Source organism: Ixodes scapularis, unplaced genomic scaffold, assembly GCF_016920785.2.
Source record: "Ixodes scapularis isolate PalLabHiFi unplaced genomic scaffold, ASM1692078v2 PGA_scaffold1__304_contigs__length_218370807, whole genome shotgun sequence".
NCBI classification, from domain to species: domain Eukaryota; kingdom Metazoa; phylum Arthropoda; class Arachnida; order Ixodida; family Ixodidae; genus Ixodes; species Ixodes scapularis.
This window is the reverse complement of record NW_024609846.1, coordinates 165,120,184-165,129,275: the sequence shown is the minus strand read 5'-3', so window position 1 is coordinate 165,129,275 and position 9,092 is coordinate 165,120,184.

Here is a 9,092-nt window from a genome sequence, read left to right as displayed (position 1 = left end):
AAATAAGTAGCTCACTTGGGCTACTTTGAGCCCAACCTGGCAACCCTACAGTGCGGTGGAAGCCACGTGCTGCTTGGACCAGTCACGTGATCATCCTCCAGTCCATGCTCACGCCCAGAGAGGGGTCACGTGGTCACTGGTGAGAGTGGAGCGGATGATTTGTCCGGCGAGCGCGTGTACAGCCGCACTGTCAACTTAGGCAGGCGAAAGCCGCCCAAGAGAAAGAAAACTATAGGAAGTATTCACTGGTGGCCATAGTTGTGTGCGCGACAGCTGAGCGCGTGCTGATGGCTAGCTTCCAGGGTTGTTTTACAACGTGCATTCCACACCGTCAAAATGGCCGGTCTTAGCAGCCTATTAATGGGGGCTCGTTCTGAGCATGCGCTCTAAACAGCACCCAGAAATATGGAGCCCACTGAATACTCCTTATAGCACCTCCTCTTCTGCCCTCTAAAAAACAACAACAACAACTAAAAATTAAAAAAAAAAGGTTTGCGAACGCGGCACCGCTTCACCGTATTCCCGAGCATTTTTGTAATGAGAATTTAAAGGGGTAGTGAAACGAAATTTTAGCGCCGATCTTGTTGCATAAATATGGGCTAGGGACAGGCACCACCTCGGAAATATAAATATTGCGCTGTAAAACACAGGAGAACTAATTTTAAACATAATTAAACGATTTCAAATTCTCATCTGGTGGATGGGGGGAAGTTCTCGTGACATCACTTGTGCCAAAATAGCAGCGCCGTTCTGCGGCAATACGGCGTGCCGGCAGAATTCGCCTAGGCCTGAACGCGTTCGCAAAGCCTTGGCGGAGAAAGCCAAAGCGTAGTTGGCCACAGTGAGCTCGTTCTCGTTGCGGCTCTTTGCACGACACGGCCCGAGCATGCTTCTGGCACGGCCGTTATTAGTTGCTGCGAGTCGCGAGCTGCAAGCCGACGTTAAAAAGGATATGTTTGAACTACGAGGGTGTCAGCAAGAGCCACGCAAATGCCAAATACCTGTTCACACTCGGAGCGGACACGCGCGTTTGATCGAAGTGGTGGATTCGCTCTGTTAGACCGCGTTTCGGTAAGCGCTTCTGGACCGATCTTTTACGATTGCAACTCGATACTGACATGACACTCGGCAAAGAAAGGTTAGACCGACATCGTGTAGCTCCCACGAACTGCTATAGCTCGACACTGACGTAGCGTCGAGTCAGAATAAAAATGGCATACTAATAACAGAGTGTACATACCGAGTTGCCAAGGTAATCCGTATGGCGTTTATTTGAGCTCTATATCACACAAAACAAGGAGATATAATCAATGAGAGTCCCTTTTCGACGACAGCGTTCGTCACCGCTGTCTCGGAAAACAAGGAGATCGAGATGACAAGGGGGAAATATTGACCTCTGAAATTTAGTTCAGGGATCAAACTACTCATCCGGTAAGGGTCCACAAGGGTCGCGCGGGCATATTACATTCAGCAGGCCAGCCGGTCATGGACAGACGGTCTTGGCCAAGGACCGCCGGAGCAACGGTGCGCCGAGTCGATGTTGCTGCTAGGCCTACTATATTCTGCCGAGCTCGCTCGGTCGGCAGAATCGTGGCTGTTATAGCTCTTCTTGTGTGTTTGTGGATCCTGCGTTCTTGATCGTGGTCTGTTTTAAGTACTCCTTCCTTTTTTCTTGCTGGTTGAAGTCGGGACGCGCGAGAAGAGCACGAAGAAAAATAAATGTCCGTTAGTGGCCGATACCAAGTAACTGAGCGACGCTGTCGGCCTTGTTGATTTGATCGTAAAAAGTGCGTAAGACAGCTTCGGAGCTGTCGTAGGATTCTGTCATAACCTGCGCAAAGGTTACGAAAATTTCGTTTCGAGAGCACGGGTTTTCTCTCAAATTTGTCGTACGCACTTTTTTCGTCGTGAATTCGCTTTGAGAATCCGGCCTCAGAGCTGGTTTTGTGAGTGCTGCCGTGGTTGCCGACTTGCCGTGGTCCCGTGGTGCAGCGTGCGTGCAGCCCTTGCACATCTCAAACGGCCACGTTGTCACAGTCGTAAATCGTCGACGCGCCACCAAGTGGCAACGCTCGTAACCACAACATTCACGCCGTAGCCTTTCCCGACCGGCACAAGTGACGTCACGAATGCGCCCAATATCCCAAGACGCATCGCGCTCTCCGATGGCCGATTTTTGAGCGCGCGCCCAATCGGGCCCATCAGGGTGAAAAATATAGCCATCCGTTCAAAATACAAACGCGCGATTATGATTTATGATTATCATTGACCATATTGAACCTATTTCTGACCATAATAGGTGTATTTCAAGTTTCGCTTCAGTATCCCTTTAAGGCGGGCGGTCTCAAGGCCGCAGCAATAATGCCGGCGGTGGCTGTGCTTGGTCTTATGTCCGCGGCACAAATGTTGCATCTGTGCGTGAATAACGCAATTCGTTCTAACTGCAAATGAGTGGCCTATTCATCTTCAAAATCTTAGGGCAGAATGTGATATCTATTTCTGCAAACGTAACTCGCAGTGAAAAAACAAAATTCGCAAGTTTTTATGCTCTCGAAGATATGCCTCTACGATATCTAGGTTTATAGATTTCTAACGCAATCACGTCGCGTTTGATTTTATTAACAAATACTCGAACGACACGTGCAGTCCCTTATTTACGTCTTTGTTCGAATTAATGCGCACATGATTTTTACAAGTTATTTGAGAAGTTCCTTTAAAAAAAATGTAAGTATTATAACTCAGTGTAGCCTTATAATTAAAGTTGCTAGAACACTCAGTTGGGAAACTCATCTTTGAAACCTGGGCCGCTAACGTCCACCAAGACCGAGCTACATTATATCCAGTGCTTTAAAGCTGAATACGAGAACAGCGCCACCCTTTAGCGACGAGTTGAAACATGAAAGTTGCCTTATGTGGCTACTGCTGAAGTCACTGAATGTTCCCAGAGGACCGAAACTCCCAGGCTCGAGGGGCCAAGATTGCGGCTCAATCTTTTTTCTTTACTGTGGTCACCGCGAGCTTTCAGGAAGCATGTTTTTGAGTAAAAACAAACGAAAAAAACTCTTTTTGTATGAACATTTATTGGAGATTAGTGCAAAATAACAGGCGCGTGATGTTTTATAAAATCTTTAGTTTACAAGGTTTTGCGGCACAATTAATATTGTTTTTATGCAACCATGTCTCACTGGTGACTTCAGGTACAGCGTCCCGACCTGGGCGCTTCCTAATTTCGGAAGCAAATCGCGGTGAGTCCGCTTGGGAGACGGGCGTTGGCACCCCTGAAACCCCTTCCACCGTATATGTTTCGGCGCCTGAAACCCCTTAAATTAAATCCAAAATAGAAGAGTCGCAGCGGACGCTATCGAATGCAACACTCCCGAACCAAACAAGCAGCCGTGCACTTCCTCGAATGGCCGCTGTGGGAAAGACGGCGGCGTTGCGATCGCCATTAGCTCGGTTCTCGAGTACGCATCGGTGCCACTTTTTCAGGACGGGCTCTATGGCAGTTTTCCAACTGATTGGTATACTAGTAATGTTGGTCGTAACTGAGCAACAAACAATTGAAGACTTATTTTTAATGAACCTAGCAACCCAGCATAAAAAAAATATGAGAAGCGCAACTCCAGTCGTTTAGTAGTATACTCTGCCTTAAAATTCTTAAATTTCAAAATTTAACGTTAGGAGGCCTAAGTTTTTTCTGGTAGCATTTTAGTAGCCGGTCTCACATTTTTTAATTATGAGCGAAACTCGATTGGTCCTCTATAAGGCTAATTTTTCATATTTGTGTTCAAAGTCGTATAAAATAATTTCACAATGAAGCAATATATCGAAGCTTGACTATGTATGCGAAAAACGCAATTCGGAAAAAATGAGAGTTATTTTTAAAGTTAATTTGTCGTGAGAATTTTCTTCAATTTATTTAGGATTACTTTCTACGAATATAATTTTTAAAAAGCTCACTAATTGTTTTAAATTTCAGCTGTAGCAGACGTCACACACTTGTGCCATCTCTTACTTGTATAGATATATGCAGTTCTAGTTGATGTTCCCACAGACGATACGGATGGCGACACTAATCCTTGTTACACTGTTGCCAACTTCGGGTGTTTCAATAACGATGCATCGCCGCGTTGTAGTTAGAGCCGTCTAACGCGACGTTCTGTGGTTGCGGGTATGACTCGAGAAATTGTTCTTTCCACTCTTTATTTTATTTTAAAATTACTACGAGTCATCGCTAGTTTTGTTCCAAATAAGCTGGAGGAGTGTTTATTACGTGCGCGTTGGTAAAAAAGGAGGCCTCTTTCTAGATAAAAAGGAAGAGAAGGCATTCGGAAAAATGCAGAGAACATCGTTTGTTGTGGGAAATAACGGTAATAATGTAACGCAAAAAAAAACAAAAAAAAAACAACAACAACAACAACAAGGTAGTAGAAAGAGCAGGAAGGTAAATCAGGAAAGGGGAAAGCAAAATAAAAGAACAAGGGGGAATCTGGGGTTTCCTACGGACACATGTACGCACAGATACACACACGGACTTGGAGATAGGGGATATATGTGCCCTTGAGTTTTAATAAACAAGAAGGCATGTTTTATAAAATACAAACAAACTTCCAGCTTCGATTATAGTACTGCAAGCGCAGTTGTACTGTAGAGAAGTTTCTGAACCTTGTTATGGCATTACACTTTCAAACGTGCTCATGAGAGGAAAAAGTAAAAGCGGCAGACGCTCTTTAAAAGTAAGGGTGTATTCTTACATTTTTGTCCCATATAACACACCCCAAGACTCCAGTTCGACGTACAGCGCACTGACGACGATATGACGGTACTAACTTTCACGAAAGGCTTGAGAGCCGTGTTGTACAAGTCATTAAAATAGCTACAGCACGTGTTACTGACTAAAAATAAAATAAAATAATAATAGTTTTTTTTTTGGCCTTACTGCAAAACTTCCGTGTTGTCTTTCTGTGGGCTTTGATACGTACTTTAGCTATTTAATAAGTTAGATCGCACCGTTATCAAGCCCCTCGTAAAATTTGGGGCCGTCTGTTCAACCATAGTGCGCTGTACGTGGAACTACAGTTTTGGGGTGCATTATATGGGACAAGAGGGTGTAAGGTGATACCCTTTTCTTTTTTAGAATGCAGTCTGCTCTGTAATACGAGACGAAGGGTGTATGTTTTATTCTATATATTTTTGCATATAAAAAACTGTTTCGCAATTTTTTTCGGTGTACTAATTTACTGATAGTGGCGTCATGAACAAACCTATTTAATAGAATCATGGTAAAATAACTTTTTATGTAACCTTGTGTTTGCCATATAGTGGTGCAAAAAGTGACACGAGTGCCAGGAAGTCAATACTTTATCAGAAGTTCACATATCACATACTGTTCGCGTCATCTTTCTAGCGCTCCTAAAACTCCTTTTTCATCGTACGGATAAACAATAACCATACAGATTGCAACGAGATGCTTGATAAGCCTTTTTTTGGAAATATATTTTTGTCTTCTAGTCCTAAAATGCAACGTGACACGGTTGCCTGTATACAAGTTATACTGCCCTACGTTGACTTGTATCGCAGGATATATATATCTAGTGTAATCGTTTCACCTCCCCTGCATCATTGAGTTCGATTAACGTCTTAGTATTTTCAATACGTCAGTTTTTCTTTCCTTGACGCCACACGCAGGGTGAGCGCCACTCGGCGAAACTTGTTGCCTGCTTGTAGTATATTTTCTTCGATGGAGTCTGAACCGCATGTAAGCAATTTAGCGAACAACGAAACGAGCGACGGCGACAACGACAAGAGTCAGCGACGAGGGACGGAGATTTTGTACTCTCTCTCGCCGCGTCGCTCTGTTTTTCGATTTCTAGGAAACGTCACTCATCGCTTTGGTCGCTTGCTTCCGTCGTTTTCAGGCGGTTTGCCTCGTCGTGCAACTGCCGGAGCGACATCGAAACGGGTGGCCGTCGCTTGTCTCGTCGCTCGCCGAATCGCTCATAACCAGTTTATACTTTAAACTTATGCGCATGTAAACATCAATTTATAGGCAGTTAAACGCGATATATATATATATATATATATATATATATATATATATATATATATATATATATATATATATATATATATATATATATATCAGAGATTACTTGGCACTAAAGTGGGATTTTACAACAATCGTTGTAAAATCACTCTGAGCAAAATCGTATTTTAAATCGTGATATAAAACTTGTGTCGTTCAGAAAGACGCCATTAATACGTCTTAAAATCACATATATTATTATTATTATTATTATTATTACTTAATAATAAACTATCTCCTGGTTAACAGGGGACATTTTGACTGCTATAAATTCTAAAGAGGCTCTTTGGGTCTAGTGTCGGCGTTCTCCAACGAATGCCCAGTTGAATGCAGAAATGCGCTTACCCGTTCAGCCAAAAGAAAATATTTCCGAGATCAATTTTTGAAAGCACGGTCTAATATTTAAGAGACGTGGTGTTTGTGACAAATGAACTACGAAACAAGGCGGATAGGAGATCTATTGATGACATGCTTGAGAAAGCGTTCGGTCATTATAGGACAAAAAAAGTTGAAGACTTTAACAGTTTCTTCGCCACATTCTTTGGGGTATCCCGTGTCAATGCTCAATTACCAACAGATTCCAATGTTTCCTCTGCTTTCTTTCCTCTAATGACAGAGCACGATCTACACACATGGCTTTCCAGTTTTAAATCGAACAAGGCACCTGGCATAGATGGTAATATTGCGGAAGATTTTCGGAGAAATTACGTCTCCGTAAACCAAGTGCTTTTCAAATGGCTTTATCCTCCAGAGCGCGAGGATCCCGGATGATTTAAAGATTGCGCTAGTGAGACCTTTATTTAAAGGTGGAGTGCGAAGTAAAGTTGATAATTATCGCCCAATTTTGGTATTACCTTGTATAATTCAAATTATAGAAAAATATATTCTTCGAACTATGACGTCGTTCCTTTAAAAACATCGAGATCTTCTCACCCAATCAATGTAGTTTCATTAGTGATCGCGGGACCCAGCCATTTCTAGAAGATTTCTCAGATGAGTCGCATCTGGCTTTGGAGAGAAATCAAACCGCTTGCGCCCTCTTTGTTGATGTGGCGAAGGCCTTTGATACAGTTAGTCATGAAATCTTACTAAAAAATTGAACAATGTTGGTTTTCGCGGTCCATTCCTTTCTTTGCTTCAGAACTTTTTGACTGGGCGTACACATATTTTTTTTATAGAAAAAAGCCGAAGCTCTAAAGTTCCCTTAAAAGCGGGGGTTCCCCAAGGTCCTAATTTGTCCCCTCCTATTTTTAACATATTCGTGAAAAATATGTCCAAGTCTATTTCCCCATCCAAGGCATACCAATACGCGGATGATACGGCGTTGCTCTCTATTCATCTTGATTATGCTGCAGCAATCACGTTGCTTCAATACAATGCGTACCACTTACATGAATGCTTCAAAGCAATTTGTCTGTCGATGAATATATCTAGAACTAAACTTATTTGCTTTCGCAGTCCTCTGAAAGTTTAACTTCCGATCATCCACTTTATATGCATACATCAGAGTGCATTACCTACAATTGTTTTCCAATGGCTTATGTCGATAACGTTAAATACTTAGGTATACACTTTGATAGCGATTTTTTATGGAATTCTCATTTGTCATATATTTGCACAACACTGAGAAATGTCCCTTGCTTACTGTATAATGCCAAGTTTCTAATACCTAGTTCAACCTAAAAGACAATAGTTCAAGCGTTGGCATAGTGTTCTGCGATACGGTATAAAACTTTTTGGTCATGGTTCGAAACTATAGGCCCACGCAATTGATTCAGTATTGAAAGGCATTTTTAAAAGTATTGTTTACGGTTTCATACCGCAATCTGAGGAAGAAAAGTTAATTGCACTGCGTTTACCTTTATTCAAGTTACTACTAACTCAAACTGTTGTGCTAAAGTACTTTTGGAACGATAGGTTCAAAATACCCCATGTTTCATTCCGCTCACTTCGTCGCATTGTGGTACCTTATGTTTCTACAATATACAGAAAAAGAGGCGCAATTTTTACATTCCTTCTACCTTCAACGACCTCTCGGATGACATCTATAACGGGGACTTCTTAAAGGGGCCCAGCAAGGACTTTTTACTCTTATTAATTTGCACCGAACCTGAGCGCACTGAACGTAGTAACTTAATTAAACTTTTCTTTTTCTCGAATTTCGCTTTCTCTAGGCAAATTAAAATTACAAAAACAAGCAAAAAACAACCTTCTTTTTGACGTCCTTTCAGACTAAAGTAAGACGCTGGTCCAGAAGCACATACGGCTTCACGCACATTGCACTCGCGAAACACATTCACACGGCGCCGATTCTTGATCGGTATCCAAGCGTACGAAGGCACAGAGACACCGCACTTGGGCGTGCCAAGGAAGCTTTGAGCACGCCGCGAGGCCGGCGAAACTCGCTTTCGATGAGTTGTGCCTTTTTCTTGTGGCACTGCGCTTTCGTAAAAATTTCCACGTGTTCTCAACGGTAAGTATCACGCCTCACACAGGATCTTAAAGAACGTCTTTGGCGAACGACGACGAACGAGTAGAAAACGTGTGTTTACCACGCTGCCGCCGGCCTCTGCAACGCTAGCAACACGGAAAAAAAAAAAAAAAAAAACGACATGCAAGATGGTTGTCAGGTGGCCGCGCTCGCTCTGCAACGAACAAGCGGGGATGCGCAATCCAGCAATTGTCATTGAGATCAGTGGTCACGACAGTACCGCTTGAATAATCGTGGTGGGTTAGTCCCATCGAGTGCGCTTCTCACCGAGCACCCGCGTACTGTGGAAAAGCAATGAATCGCGAGCTTCGGGGGTATTGCTGTCTCGCAGAGCACAGGTGCTCATTGACAAGCGCACTCAACAAATCTAACCCGCCGCGATGAAAAAAAAAAAAAAAAAAAAAAGAAGTGTGAATTAATTGATAACGCTGTTTGAATTAAGCAGCTTATAAATGCATTAAAAACATAGCGGGACAACCAAACTTTCTCGATTCGTTTGAATTAACCGGAACTTTG